Raw genomic sequence first — 16,615 nt, 5'->3', positions numbered from 1 at the left:
AAAAAAGAAAATTCACAGTAATTCCTGAATAATATACCACATTGGAGTTTATTAACTTCAAACTGGCCTTTCCTTGTGTCATAAAATTTGTTGGAATATTTTTATACTTTGTTAATTAACACATATGTCTACTCTGCAATATTATGTAGTGGTTAAAAGTGTATACTCTGGAGCCCATTTGCTAAAATATAAGTACCTGTCTAGGGATTTATTGCCATAATTGCTCTAAAACTATAAATTTCATACTTTGAGTTTAATATCAGCATCTACCTTATGGGTTGTTATCAAGATTTAAAACTTATCATACATAACCTTTTTTTAAATTTTTATACTTTTAGTATTCCTAGGTACTTAGTTGTAGTGATAGGTTCATGTTCCTATTAAATACACACACACCACACACACACACACACACACACACAAATACACATCACAGGCACACAAAAAGATTGACAAAATTATTTATTTGATTTCATTGCTTACTGGAATATACATATTATGAACTTGACACAGCTGCAATATCTACAGAATGTCCTCTCTGCTACAATCATGCTTTACCTACAGAGGGGAGAATGTCCTCTCTGCTACAATCATGCTTTACCTACAGAGGGGAGAATGTCCTCTCTGCTACAATCGTGCTTTATTTACAGAGGGAAGAGTAGGGTAACAGCAAGAAATAAATAAAAGCACCCTCCTGAGGATCACTAGTGGAAACAGACTTGCACTGTGAACATAGCTTAAGAAAGTTACAACATTCTTGGTAAGAAGTGAGGACTGTGGTTTCTAAGGTGAGGAAGGAGAGACAATAGCCTGTGTAGGTTCGGGGTACTGGAGTGTGAGGCTACCAGAACTAGAGGAAAGAATGTAAACATGGGAAAGGAGTAGGTTCTGCTCTTGCTCCCTCTCTCACCCTCTTGCTCTTATACTCACCTATCTCCATTCTCCTCCCCTGCCCTTCCCCACTCTCCACCTGGTCATGGCCAGCCCCTGCTTCTCTACTCTTCTCCCTCTCTCTGCCTTTCTACAATAAACGCCTTAAAACCAAAACCAAATCAAACCAAACCAAACCAAACCAAACCAAAACAAAACAAAACAAAACAAAACAAAACAAAACAAACCATGAGCTTGCTTTGGATTCAGCATTTCACTCCGGGCAAAAATTTAGTAGGATAAAAAGCTATGGTAATAAATTAGACAGAGACTTAGAAGGACTTGCTCTGTTTTTTATACTACATGAACTGTTCAAGTTTTGAATTTACATTATTTATTAACTTTACATTTCCTCTAATTTTCTACTTACTTTTGAAGAAAATCAAAAGATTCCTTAATTCAGCTTGCTTTTTTTGTTAATTTATCTGTATGATGTATTTGTTGAAAGTAACTATTTGTGACATCTTTTGTCACTGTGCCATTGAGTATTTGAACCAGTCTGGGGTATAAGGCCCTCTAAATAATTAAGACATAACTATGGGCTGTAATTCAGTAAAATCACAATGCTTACCCAAGTGCTGGGAAGGGTCTCTGTCTAACCCCCACCTGCTGCTGAATCCTTTCTACAACATTGCCACCAAGTGGTTGTGGAACCTCCACAGAAAGAGCTGGCCTGTGTTTAACAAAAAAAATTATTTATTCTACAAACTAAACCATACCAAGTTTAACTTCACAGGTAACTGATTAAAAAAGAAGTGGAACATTTAACTAAAAACATCTACCAGTTTTTCATAAAGTCATCCAAGTCTTAAAGAAGATGTTTTCAAAAGTAAATCCTGAGGATTAGATTTGAAACATGCATTTCCTAACCTTAAAGCATTCATTTATACATAGTCCCATGTCCGGATTTTGGGCTGACATGAAGAAACCAGGGCTTAGTAAATATGAACAGAAATCCTGCAAAAACAGGAAGTAGACAGCTCTCTAAACATGGCATAGTGTCTCCTTTTTGCCTCCATCTCTTATTTTTAGTTTTAGGATGAGCATGGCTTCATTATAAAAGATTTATTAGTATTGCAAGTAATATTAGATCAGCGAGTTCTCATCAACCCAAGCAATAAACCCTCCCATGTTTAGAACAGTTGGCAAATACCAGCTACATTTGAAAAGAGTTGAAAGGGATGATTGTACAGAGTGAAGTACGTCCAGCTCATTCCTAAATACACAGAGTTCTGGCTCCTAGTTCCAGCCCAGTTCTCAGGAAGCTAGTCCATTAAGTGGATGCTCCAGGCCCTCATTATTTTCATAAAGCAACTACAGTAACAGAAGGGAAACAAAATAAAATAACCAACAGTGAACCAAAACATGACTTTGTTTCTGAGGAAAAGAAAACATAAATTATTTATAATGAGAACATCAGGTAACAGGGTGCATATTTTGCCTCAATAAAAACAGAATTGTTTGGGGTTAAAGTAAAATATTCCTTCTAGAATCTTGGTTTCTAGGTTCCTCTTTTTTGTGGTACTAGCGATTGATCCCACTGCCTGTGTGTGCCAGTGAGCACTATATTGCTAAGCTTGTACCTCAGGGATCACTTTCCAAATTAGTCTAGTGTCTGTAGAGCTGCAGCATAAAATGCAGCCACCAAATATTTCATTACACAGATACCACAGAAAAATTCTCCTTTATACTTCAAAAATATTTTTATTCATTTATGTATCTTGATTCTGTACTCTGTTGAGGAAGACACACACTCAAAAATGCCCATGTACAGTCACACATACACTGAGATTCTCTGTGTGATTGAGTGACTTAGAAAGGAGAGTTGCAAATTCAGACCCAATAATCTGCAGTAGGTGATGAGGTGAAGCTAGCTGCTAAGAGATGACCATTATCTACAACCCTAAAAATAGACTTTAAAATCTTTCTTCTAAGACCATAACTATTATCATTTCAGAGTTGCTCATTACATTGGCAGAGTCTCCCTTCTCTCTGGCTGCCATCCAATGTCATTAGAGTCTTTTGCTTCCAGGTGGTTCAGGCACTGGATAATGCTCTTGGGTGTCCCTGCTGATGAGAAATGTCAGGATAGCTTTTAGAGCTCAGTGAGTGGGGGTGCTTTGACATGATTGAGGCATTCTTTTTCCTTTGGAACTACGTAAAGAGCACGTCCCCTAACAGGTTTTCTTCCTACACTCTATCCCTGATGTGTCTATGTAGTTATGGCAATGATTGCCTAAGAGTCAGCTCTGCTCCTCCTAGCTTTCACAGTGACCCCGAAAGTGCTCCTTTCTATTTGCTGGGATGGAATATTTGCTTCCACATCTAAATCAGGCTTTATATTTTTTAGTATTTTTATTGCAGAAGTGGGCAACTTCTTTTCATTCTTCAATTATTCAGAAAGCATAGTCGTATGATAAACAGAAGATTTACATGTTGAGGAATATATCTCTATTATGCAATTCCAACTCATTTGGCTAAATGGAAACATATTCTCACTTTACCATATGGTCAAACCCAAATTAAGATTTGAAGAGAATTAACTAAAGTGCATTTTATAGATGACTTTAATGAGAGTATCAAAGCCAATTATAGAGTCTACAAATATCCATTGCTACATGTCAAGTGACAAGGACAACTACCGGTAATTTAAAACTATACAGTGATTGTTATTATACTAACTGCTTTTCTAGGAGTTTCCAAAAAATAATCATACAATTTTATAAGCCTTAGGAGAGACAAAATATGTATAGGGGCAATTATCACCATGTAACTAAAGAGAGAGACATATGGAGAATAGAGAAATTATGTGACTTCCATAGGGTCGCAGAGCTAGAATATGTCATGGACAGGGCTCAGATTCGAAACCTATGATCCACAATGGTGACCTGCCTGCTTCATATTCTGGTAAAATAGCGATACAAATATTGTGGAAGTTACCAACCATTATCTAATTATATTTAAATGCCCATTCCATGAGAGGGAGAATTTGCTTGACACTAGCCAGATAGCTAAGAATCTTAGACTGGACAGAGGTCCACAGTCTATGAGAAATCCAAATTTTACTATTTCCTAAATGAATATAACACATAATGACATTCTTCTATACCCACAGATCAGTGTCTCTCTCTTAGTCATCGTCAGAGAAGCTTGTCTTTCACTAGACGGGAACTAATACAGAGACCCCACTACTGGACAATGGGCAGAGAGTGAGAGACTTTGAGACATGCTGTCCTCAGTAGGAAGTCTTCATCAAATTCCTCCCCTTGGAGCTCAGAAAGCTCTATGGAAGAGGAGATAAAAAAATTGTATGAACCACAAAGGATGAGGACACCATGAAAACAGTCCTTCAGATACATCAGGGCTGATTCCTATATGAACTTTCAGAGACTGTGGCAACATGCACAAAGCCTAAGCCAGAAAAGGTCTCTGTTGAGAGGGAAAAGTGGTCATGAGCTCCCATCCCTACACATGAAGCTATCTCCAATTGACATACACTTACAAAAAAAAAAGGTTGTCTCCCATGGGCTTTCACTGGGTGTGCAAACCACACTGAAGGACAAACACAATGCCCAGCAATATATGGCCAACACAAAGTAAATTGAAAGGTATTTTTTGTAGACATTCTGTCTTATATTGTTTGTTTGGCATTTTTTATTTTTCTGGTTTTTGTTAGTTCTGGTCTTTTCTTTCTTTCCTGCTTTCTTTCTTGTTTTTCTTCTTCATCATCTTCTTTTTGCTTATACATAGCAGTTTCTAGTTTTGGATTTTTATAAATTGTGTGTGTGTTTCTTTTTTTTTTCCTTTTAAAAATTGTGTTTGCTTATTTGTTTACTAAAAATAGAAAAGCGGTATGGAATTGGATGAGTAGAAAGGATCTGGGAGGTGTTTTTAGGAGAAGAAACTGTGATTAAAATATACTGTGTGAACAAAAATTTTAATAAAAATATATATTCTTAGAGGTGTGATGTCCTTGGGCTAGTTATATTTTGGCATTAGATTTCTATCATATTTTAGCATCAGTTTTTGAACCTAGAATTAAGTTGCCATAAGTTGATTTGTACAGATTTAAAACTTTCAATTTTACATGTTTAGATTCTTGTAATACTATTGTTCACATTTATAAATGTCTGTGAAGTGAAGTGATAAAGAATAAATAAACCAGGATTTAACCCAGGAGTGATATGTCACTTCTACAGGGTTAAGAAGTCATTTCAGCAATCTTTTATTTGGTTTCTTTATCTAAAAAGTGGACTTTTCAAGCAATTTTACCTATATCATAAAAGAAAACTGCACATGAATGTGATTACATAAGCCAAGATAAACTTTCTTATGAATCAATCTTGTATAAAACAGTGTTTGAATTGGTACGACTTCTCCCTAAGGATCCTACCTTATTTTTTCCTCAGCTAGTAAAGTACATAGAACATGGGCATATGATCCCCTGGGATGCTCCCAAAAAATGCAATTATGAAACCTGTATTTACAACTACTCCATCAAAGTCTGTGGATGGTTGGCACCAGAGAGTGAATTTTATTAAGCTCCTATGTGGTTCTTACGTGCTAGAATTTGGTAGTCATGGCTCTTGAACAGTCCCGGGTTCTCCAACCTGCTGACACATCCAAATTCCCTGGGGGCTTTGAAAAAGTTGAATAGAGTGAACCAGAGTCCTAAGTGGGCACAGAGCCTGAGCATCTGGTACTGGTAAAGTGCATCAGCTACTTCAGATCACCTGTGCACACAACATATGACTTTGAGCCACTGCCTAGCCACGAGTTTCTAGGCCACCACAGGACAAAATGTACACATTTTCCTTAATTTTGGTAACTGATAAATGATTACTGTATCACTAATAAAAGCATGTTCATCTTTTCCAGGCTCATTCTCACCATTCCTGAACAGATCAAGCATGGAATGTACCTTGTGATTGCATTTGTACAGGGATAACTACACCCGACACAATTGGGATGATTTCCTTTTTGCCATTGAAATAGGAGGCATATCTGTGCTCTAGCAAGAGCTTATAATGGTGGGCTTCATAAAAATGGTCTTTGGGGTTGCTTATAATTATGTTTATAGCATTTCCTGTTCTGACAATATGTGAACATATTCAGAACCGAGATGCCTTTATACGCACTGCTATCCCAGCCCAAGTTAGGCTCTTGAGATTTTAATACTAACCATGAGTGATGCTATACAGCTCGTTAAACCTCCTCACTCCTTCCATATGGAAATGCTTTGCCTAAAACTGTTCCCTGGGGTGAAAGAAAAAAAAAACACAGAGGAAATTATTTTTAAAATATGTTGGGAGTTTTACAGGGACATGCTATATACTGTATAGTCAAATGACAGGTCAGAGTGGGCTGTGATGACCTACGACTTTAATTCTGTGACTTAGACTGACATTAAAATCTTAACTTCTCATTTCAACATTGTAATAATGTGTGATGCAGCACTTAATGCTGCTTTCAGAATATATTTTAAGAAAATTGATATAGAATTTTTTATCCTTGAGAAATTATGATTTTATGGTCATAGTTTTGAAAAATGAAAACGTTACATAAGATGAGCATAAAGTTTAAAACAAACAATGAGCAGGGTTAAGAGCTAATTAGATACAGAGATATTCCTTCGTCACTCTGATTAGCAAAATATATAGATACTTGTAGGAAAACAGTAATTAATAGAGAAAAAAGAATACGGCACTATAAAGAAAATATCACTTCAGGTACTGGTAGCTTGCAGGAAAATTCTGAGAAACATATCAGATTTCAAAATAATCCAAGGAAAGGGATCTAGAACACAACTCAGGACAAATTAAATTTTCTTAGCCAACAGAGATACCCGCGAAGTCGAAAGGGCCAGCAGATTGTGCTTACAAAGAGCACCTTGGAGAAAGTGACATCAGTTTTATAGGTGATGTTAAAATCCAGTGGCTGGGATTTTCACACCATGTGTCCTATACAATAACAATAAAAAAAATAGCATAGTTTTCTGTATTGTCTTTTTCTACTCAGGCAAAAGAATAATATAAGTTAGAAAACCACAGCAAAGCCAATGCATCAGAAGTCAGAAAGTTGTATGTATGTTTCCTTCCCCTTGTTCTAGCTCCATTCCACTTCTCTACACCAGAATTAACCTGGAACTTGCTGGTCTTAATAACAAATTACTAAGTCTTCTTATGGCTAAATGTCTTATTTAATAACTTTCTTCTCATTGAATGGAATCATTCAAAAGCAACCATATTATTCTTAAAGCAGAGTCAATTTGATCACTGTGTTTTAAAAATCTTACAACTTTAAAAAGAACTGATGTGTAATGTGAAAAGGAAATTGTGCAAGAAATAAATTAACACACAATTTCCTTTGTCAGAAAACTTTCTCAAAAAAGCAGCTGAATCTAACATTGGGCTCACTGAAGTGATTGATTGGCATTCTTATGCAGTTTCCCTGTTCAACAGTCCACAAATATGGTAGCCATATGAGGATTACATATGGTGTATGACAACTTAAAATATACAATAAATGTATAACATACATTTCATAACTTCAACTATAATAATAACTATTTGGTTAAGATAGTCATGTTGTGTGTTCAATGTTTCTAACTTTTTTGTTGGTTATTTTATTTATTTACATTCCAATTGTTATCCTCCTTCCAGGTTTCCCCTCAGCAAACCCCCTATACCATTTCCTCTCCCTCCTGATTCTAAGGTGCTCACCCACCCACCCACCCAATCCAGCCTCCCTGGCTGTAGCATTCCCTTATGCTGGGGCATTGAGCCCTCACAGGATCTTTATGTAGATGAATAGAAATCTCCAAAGCAATTACATTCCAGAACTGATGGATATGACCTTGATAGTGGAAAATGCCTTTGTAGATATAATTAAAAACCTAAGGTGAGGTTGTCTTTCATTATGTGGGTCAGCTATAGATTCAACGTAAAATATCATTACATGAGACAGAGGAGAACAAGACACAGGGAAAAGGTGGAGAAGACCTTGTAAAAATACAGGAAGAGGTCATAGTTATACTCCCAAAAGCCAAAAAATACTTATAGCTACCAGAAGCTAAAATACCACAGAATGATTCTACCCTCAAGCTATGGGAGGAAATGCAATCTGTGTAGCTATTAAAGGATGTGTTGTTTTTAGCCATTCTCATGGCAACTCTTGGAAAACAATACAATTCTCTAGCTTTTTATACTGTAACAATGTCTAAAAATATCTTTTCTGTTCTTCAGAAATATAAACTTGGACTTCCAGAGCCAGAAAGTGATAAAGAAGATGAGCAATGAATGAGCAAATAGATGAATTAGGGGGGAAATTACATAAGTGTAGACATTTCCATAGAATTCTACCATCTTGACAATACATGGTCACCACTACTTTTAGTCAGAGCTGCTGTGGTTAACTTTATGAGATGCTCACAAGATTAGATCCATTAGCTTTTCTTCATGAGTGGGAAGTTGGACTTATGAAGAGATGCAAGAAAAGGTCATAAGGCTGTGCACTAACGTTGCAAGAACTGCCCTTTTCTGGAGAAATTATAGGTGTGAATCAGTTGCTCAAGGAAGACTTTCTTCAGTGAGCTGGCCATGCTCCTGCTAGTAAGTCCTCATCCATGTTCTTACAACTAACCCCAAACAAACCGGCTGTTTCGAGCTAACTGTGCATGGAATCATTTCTTTGGTTTGTCATCAGTGCCTAACTGGGATAAATAAGTTCGTTCACATCCCGCCCCCCAAAATTAACATGGCAAATATAAATTTTTAAAGAAGACTATTTGAAAAATATAGACAATAAAAAGTTGTAATTTTTATTTCTAAAAGCCTTTTGTAGTCAAACAGCAGGCTCGCTTCTATTTAGTTCAAATAAAAACTACAAATTAGTTTCTTGCAAAATATATTTTCATCACATTTTTGTAAGTGAAAAATATTTCTTTCACATAAACTTCAGAACTTGAATTATAATAATCATTTGGTTAATGTAGTTATGTTATGTGATCAATATTTCTAAGTTTTCTAAGTTCTTTTTGATTTACCTATGTCCACATTCATACGCTTCAGTATGTAAAAATATATAATGTGTTATAGCAAAGGTACTTCAAGAAGGTAGTAATATACTGTTTGATTATTTAAGCAACAGACATTGCTCTACTAGTCTGTTTCCATTTTTAAGTTGATTTGGAAAGGTTTTAGAAGAATGCATTATATTTAGCTAAATTTGGCATGGGTTTTGATCTTCCCCTTGATAGTGGAAGGAATAGTTTAAACCTCTTACAGGGAGCCTTAGCCCACAGGCTCGGAGTTTCTAACCCACGAGGAATAAAACCCTTTCAGGGTCTCTCACCAATATCACTTTTCCTTTTTGTCCAAGCATTTATCCTATATTTCACTGTGCATGGTTGCACCTGCATGGTATGCTCACATTCACGGCTGGAACTGCCAAGAAGTGACTTGCCGTTACCACGGTTCTGTTAGTCAGCCAGGCTCTCTCTGTCTGTGAAACATCTGCTTCAAGTGATCCTGGAGCAGCTGACATGATCTAATAGTAAAGCAAGCGCTGCAGCATTCAGTCGTACAAAAGGGGCTTTGAGCAGAATGATAAATGACCTAAATTAGATGACGATTTTTAAGTACCTAATTTTAACCTTACCCATAATGAACGCTTTTTCCTCGAGCTTCTTTGCACCTGTCGCTCTTAGAAAGCAAGTAAAATATGTCTGCTTACTCTTCAGTTCAGGTTCCATTCTCCACAGATTGTTAAGCAGAGCTCAAAAAGGCTGGAGCCAAACTGCAATGTACCCTGTAAGATTCTTCTTTTCTTTCATGTCTCCTCTGATTTCATGTAGTATCAAAGGTAAAATCTCTCTTCTGAGAGATGTACACATATAACAGGAATAAAAATCACATACAGCCATATAAAATCTTAAAGAGCATGCTTATTTTTTTCTAAACATACTTCAAGTTAGATAGTTCAGAGTTTACTTTTCCCTAAAAAAGCTAACAAATGGAACAGTATTTGGTTGGATTGTTATATTTACAAATCCATACCCTAGGCAAATATGTGTAATTATGTAATTGGTTGTATTTTACATTTTTATTTTTGGGATTATAATTACAACATTTCTCTCTTCCATTACACTATTCAAATGCTCCCGTATGCCCCTCCTTGTATCTCTTACAAATTCATGGGCTCTTTTTTCATTAAGTGTTATTGCATGACATATGTGTATACATAAATATTGGTAAATATAGCCTATTAAGTCTTTTAATATTAGTTGCATGGGTATGTTTTCAGAGCTTACCATTGGGTATCAGAAAACCAATAGGTATGATCTTTATGGAAGACTATTTTTCCTTCTCTCAAAATTCCTTAGTTGTTTTACTCTTTGTGTATGGATAAGGCATTGTGAATGTTTCTCATCCACTTTGCTACCCCCATCATCTTGATACTAATGGAGATCTAGTCTTAGACGTCTTCTACATCACTCCCACGAGCCCTTTGTTTTTCCTTTTTCTATTTTTTATTAGATATTTTCTTTATTTACATGTCATGTGATATCTCCTTTCCCAGTTTCCCCTCCGAAAAAAAGAAAAAATAAAATAAAATAAAAAATAACAACAAAAACTACTGTTCCCTTCCCCCTTCCCCCTGCTCACCAACCCATCTTCTCCTGCTTCCTGGCCCTGGCATTTCCATACACTGGGGCACAGAACCTTGACTGACTAGGTCATCCTCTGCTACATATGCTGCTGGAGCCACTAGTCCCAGCGCGTGTGCTCTTTGGTTGTTGGTTTAGTGCCTGTGAGCTCTGAGGGTATTAGGTAGTTCATATTGTTGTTCATGCTAAGGGGCTGCAGACCCTTCAGCTCCTTGGGTCCTTTCTATAGCTCCTTCATTGGGGACCCTATACTCAGTCAAATGGATGGCTGTGAGCCTCTACTTACATATTACTTGGGTACTGTCAGAGCCTCTCAGGAAACAGCTATATCAGGTTCCTGTCAGCCAGCACTTACCAGCATCCACAATAGTGTCTGGATTTGATGATTGAATATGGGAAGGATTCCCAGGTGGAACAGTCTCTGGATTGTCCTTCCTTCAGACTCTGCTCCATAGTTTGTCTCTGCAACTCCTTCCATGGGTATTTTGTTCCCCCTTTTAAGAAGGAACAAAGTATCCACACTTTGGTCTTCCTTCTTCTTGAGTTTCTTGTGGTTTGTGGATTGTATTGGATTCCGATCTTCTGAGCTAATATACACTTTTCAGAGAGTGCATACCATGTGTGTTCTTTTGTGATTGGGTTACCTCACACAGGATGATATTCTCCAGATCCATCCATTTCCCCAAGAATTTCATAACTTCATTGTTTTTAATAGCTGAGTAGTACTCCATTGTGTAGATGTACCACATTTTTTGCATCCATTCCTCTATTGAGGGACATTTGGGTTGTTTCCAGGTTCTGGCTTTTATAAATAAGGCTGCTATGAACATAGTGGAGCATATGTCCTTATTACATGTTGGAACATCTTCTGGGTATATGTCCAGGAGTGGTATAGCTGGGTCCTCTGAAAGTACTATGTCCAATTTCCAGAGGAACCATCAAACTGATTTCTAGAGTGGTTGTACTAGTTTGCAATCCCATCAGCAGTGAAACAGTATTCCTCTTTCTCCACAACCTCTCCAGCATCTGCTATCACCTAAGTTTTTTATCCTAGCGATTCTTACTGGTGTGAGGTGGAATCTCAGGGTTGTTTTGATTTGAATTTCCCTGAAAACTAAAGATGTTGAACACTTCTTTAGGTACTTCTCAGCCATTTGATACTCCTCAGTTGAGAAGTACTTGGTTAGCTCTGTACCCAAATTTTAATAGGATTATTTGGTTCTCTGGAGTCTAACTTCTTGAGTTCTATGTATATATTGGATATTAGCTCTCTATAGGATATAGGATTGGTAAAGATCTTTTCTCACTCTGTTGGTTGCCATTTTGTCCTGTTGACAGTGTCTTTTGCCTTACTGAAGCTTTTCAATTTTATGAGGTCCCATTTGTCCATTCTTGATCTTAGAGTATAAGCTATTGGTGTTCTGTTCAGGAAATTTTCCCCTGTGCCCATGTGCTTGAGGCTCTTCCCCATTTTCTTTTCTATTAGTTTCAATGTATCTGGTTTTATGTGGAGGTCCTTGATCCACTTGGACTTGAGCTTTGTACAAGGAAATAGGAATGGATTGATTTGCATTCTTCTACATGCTCACCGCGAGTTGAGCCAGCACCATTTGTTGAAAATGCTGTGTATTAGGAACAGAGTAATGGAATATGTTTACCATCAGGAAGGCAATGTGATAATATTAATATCCAGGGGAAAATTCTTTCAGAGCACTGTAACATTTCCTTTGTTTCTCAAAGCAGGCTTACTCAAGGACATTTCCTTAGGATAATGAAGATAGAGTTTCAGATTTCATAATTGCATGTACAAAATGAAACCTAAATTGGTATATAAGGTTGTATTTTGATTTTTATCATCTTTTAAAAGAAGGCTATATATTATTCTTAATTTAAAATACATGGGAAATAAGTTTTAAAAGATTAAAAGTCACAATGTTATTTCAATTGTAAAGATTTAATTAACTGATTTCAAAATACTTTAATCTATTTTCATTGAAGAAAATATTGTTCTTTTCCTCTTTTTCTTTCTTTCTTTCTTCCTTTCTTTATTTGAATGGGCATCATTTTATGTTCTTTCAACAATATAGAAGGTCAGGTCTCACTAGGCAACTCTAGCTGTTCTCATACTCAAGATTGTTCAGAAGTAGTCTCCCAAATATTGGCACCTCAGGCATGTAGGAGATGTAGGTCAAATACATCTCCTAATTTAAAAAAGTGTATCTTTATAATTAACACATAATAATTTTGAGAATTTATTTATAGTATGTGTTTTTCTATATATCTTAATCATCATATATTTGTAGATTATGTGTGCTGATTAAATAGACACCAATGAACAGTGCTGTCTCCTCTTCATTTTTTCCTAATTGGGGGCTTTTCTACTGCTTCAGAGAGTATTTAATAGTCTATGATATTTACAATAAAATATCTAATCAATAGAATATTCATCATTATGATAATATACAGTTAAATTAAAAGTTTTGCTTCTTAGCCATTCGGTATTCCTCAGTGGAGAATTCTCTGTTTAGCTCTGTACCCCATTTTTTTAATAGGGTCATTTTCTTCTCTGGAGTCTAACTTCTTGAGTTCTTTGTATATATTGGATATTAGCCCTCTATTGGATGTAGGTTTGGTAAAGCTCATTTACCAATCCATTGGTTGCCATTTAGCCCTATTGACAGTGTCCTTTGCCTTACAGAAACTTTTCAATTTTATGAGGTCCCATTTGTCCATTCTTGATCTTAGAGCATAAGCTATTGGTGTTCGGTTTAGGAAATTCTCCCCTGTGCCCATGTGCTAAAGGCTCTTCCCCACGTTCTCTTCTATTAGTTTCAGTGTGTATGGTTGTATGTGGAGGTCCTTGATCCACCTGGATTAAGCTTTGTACAAGGGAGGTTAGATGTGTGGCTCCTTAGGGGAAAACCTGCTCTATTGCTCCAGCCCTGGGGATCCAGATGAGAAGAAACAGTTCATGGTTTTAAGGCATTTATTGTAGAAAGGCAGAGAGATGGAGAAGAATGGAGAAGTAGAGGCCAGCCATGTCCATGTGGAGAGAGAGGGAAGGGGAGGCAGAGAGAGGAGGAGCAATAAAGTAAGAGAGAGGGCAAGAGAATAAGAGAGTAAGAGAGGGAACAAGAAAAAAGGAGGGGCTAGGACCCCTGAGCCAGCTCCTGGCCAGTCCACGGTGTGGGAACCTCAGATTGTGCCTTCCCCACACCTGGAGCAGGGTCCTACAGTTTCTCACAGCCTGAAGCCCACCCAGTGGCAGTGTGGAGTCTGCAGCACAGTCAACCTTCCTGTATCTGCCTCGATGACGGGCTCTAGAAGTGTGGCAGGCCAGACACGGGAACCCATTTTGATCCACATCTGGCGCCCAATGTGGTGCAGAACCAGTTAAAGTATACCCTCAGCTGAAGCCCACACACAGAGACCCACATCAGAGATCCAGATCACTCAAGACCATGAGTAATCTGACCCAGTTCAAAAGACTAGACCTTCCTCTGATATCTGTCTGTCTGTCTGTCTATCTGTCTCTGTCTCTGTCTCTCTCTGTCTCTCTCTCTGTCTCTGTCTCTCTCTGTCTCTCTCTGTCTCTCTCTCTCTCTCTCTCTCTCTCTCTCTCTCTTTCTCTCTCTGTCTCTGCATGTTCTTGGCCAGCTTCTTCCCCCCTCCGACTTTTGACTCTAAGCTACACTCTCCAATTCGCATTTTGTACCTAAGTAGCTCTACTTCTGGTGGTGACTAGCTTCTACTCCCTGCCCTTAACCCAGATCCACAGCAGGGCTTCTTTGGAGCTGCTTTTTCGATGGCAGCACCTGCCCTAAACTCTCTGCTTCCTCTGACCACCAGTTGAACTAGCACCATTTGTTGAAAATGCTGTCTTTTTTGCACTGGATGGTTTTAGCTCCTTTGTCAAAGATCAAGTGACCATAGGTGTGTGGATTCATTTCTGGATCTTCAATTCTGTTCCATTGATCTACCTGCCTGTCACTTTACAAATACTATGCAGTTTTTATCACAATTGCTCTGTAGTATAAACTGATGTCAGGGATGGTGAATCCACCAGAGGTTCCTTTATTGTTGTGAACATTTTTCGCTATCTTGGGTTTTTTGTTATTCCAGATGAATTTGAGAATTGCTCTTTCTAACTCTGTGAAGAATTGAGTTGGAATTTTGTTGGGGACTGCATTGAACCTATAGATTGCTTTTGGCAAGGTGGCCATTTTTACAGTATTAATCCTGCTAATCCATGAGCATGGGATCTTCCCATCTTCTGAGATCTTCTTCTATTCCTTTCTTCAGAGGCTTGAAGTTCTTGTTATACAGATATATCATTTGCTTAGTGAGAGTCATACCAAGGTATTTTATATTATTTGTGACTATTGTGAAGGGTGCCAGTGCCTGACAAATACAGAAGTAGATGCTTACAGCTAACCAGTGGACTGAGCACAGTGTCCCCAATGAAGGAGCTAGAGAAATGACCCAAGGAGCTGAAAGGGTTTGCAGCCCCATAGGAGGGACAACAATATTAACCAACCAGTAACCCCATAGCTCCCAGGGAATAAACCACCAACCAAAGTATACACATGGAGGGACCCAGAGCTCCAATTGCATATGTAGCAGAGGATGGCCTTGTCTGTCATCAATGGGAGGCGAGGCCTTAGGTCCTGTGAAGACTCGATGCCCCAGTGTAGGGAATGCCAAATTTGGTGACCAGGGGGAGGGGGGATGGGATAGGGGTTTTTCAGTGTGGAAATGAGAAAAGGGGATAACATTTGAAATGTAAATAAAGCAAAAATCTAAAAAAAAAAAAAATCCAAAATTACAGGAACCAGTGATACAATCTGAATAAATTATGTAGGTTAAAAAAAAAGTTTTACAATTAAAGTTCATGTGCTACTGAGGCATAATTCTTTTAAAACTTTTAACTGGCATGTTTATGTGATATGACAAAATGCTAGAATACATGCATGTGTTGTCTAGTATCCAGAACAATGTAAATGCATTAATATACTGAGATAATTATCATTTTGTGGTTAATAAAAACATTCAAAATCCTTTCATCTACCTTTAAAACATGATTCCTGAATGATACAGAAAGAATTTTACTTTCAAAAATATCTCATATGATACTTCACAGAAAAAAATTTTAATTTTAGGGTTCATAAGCTGTTTAAGATTGGTTAATTTTCTCTTCAGGTATTAGGCCCAGCGTCTTCTAGCACTATGAAATCTAACCAGTAAAAACGAAGCTTCCCAGACAGTATCAGCTTCATTTCCCCATGCACAACCAGGCAAGTCTGCAAAAGTTAATTATCAGAATACATAATATTCAAAACATTCTCTAATCATGTCCTTAAAGTGCAGAGATAGATGATAGAGATGTACAATAATCTAAAGAATATAATGTAATGTGTTACTTCATATCGACAAAGGAAGTAAGAAAGTGTTGAAAGAAGACAGTAAACCTTAGGTTAGTAGGCGTAAAGGAAAGGAGTTATGGAATTAGATAGTCACAGAGAACAACTGCTATACAAAGATTATTTTAGTATATAATTGAAATATTAAAAAAATAAATCCAACTTATACATGTTTATATTTTTCAAGGCATAATGAAACATTTTACATTATGTTATTGCATCACAAATTATGTTTTTAAATGAAGAAAAATAAAAAAATAAAATTCCTATGGAGAAACTTGAAAACATTTTTAAATTAATTCTGAATTTTATGGCAATTTGTAAGGTATAATGAAAAACACACAGCAATAAATTTGATGCTGTATCTGCCTCCAAAAGAATTACCTGAAGACATACATAAAGAAGCACCAGAAAAATATAAATTAAGAAGATTCTACAATATTACTGATTATGTTTTCAAAAATGTCAAGGTCATGAAAGCCAAGTGTCAGTGAGAAAGTAACCCACAAGAGAGCTTTAAGAACTAAGTTTGCCTTTTGGTCTTCCTTCTTCTTGAGTTCCTTGTGGAATGTGGGTTGTTCTTCCTGTATTCCAGACT

Source organism: Mastomys coucha, unplaced genomic scaffold (assembly GCF_008632895.1).
Source record: "Mastomys coucha isolate ucsf_1 unplaced genomic scaffold, UCSF_Mcou_1 pScaffold12, whole genome shotgun sequence".
NCBI classification, from domain to species: domain Eukaryota; kingdom Metazoa; phylum Chordata; class Mammalia; order Rodentia; family Muridae; genus Mastomys; species Mastomys coucha.
The sequence above is the reverse complement of the archived record's forward strand: the minus strand, read 5'-3'. Positions refer to the sequence as shown.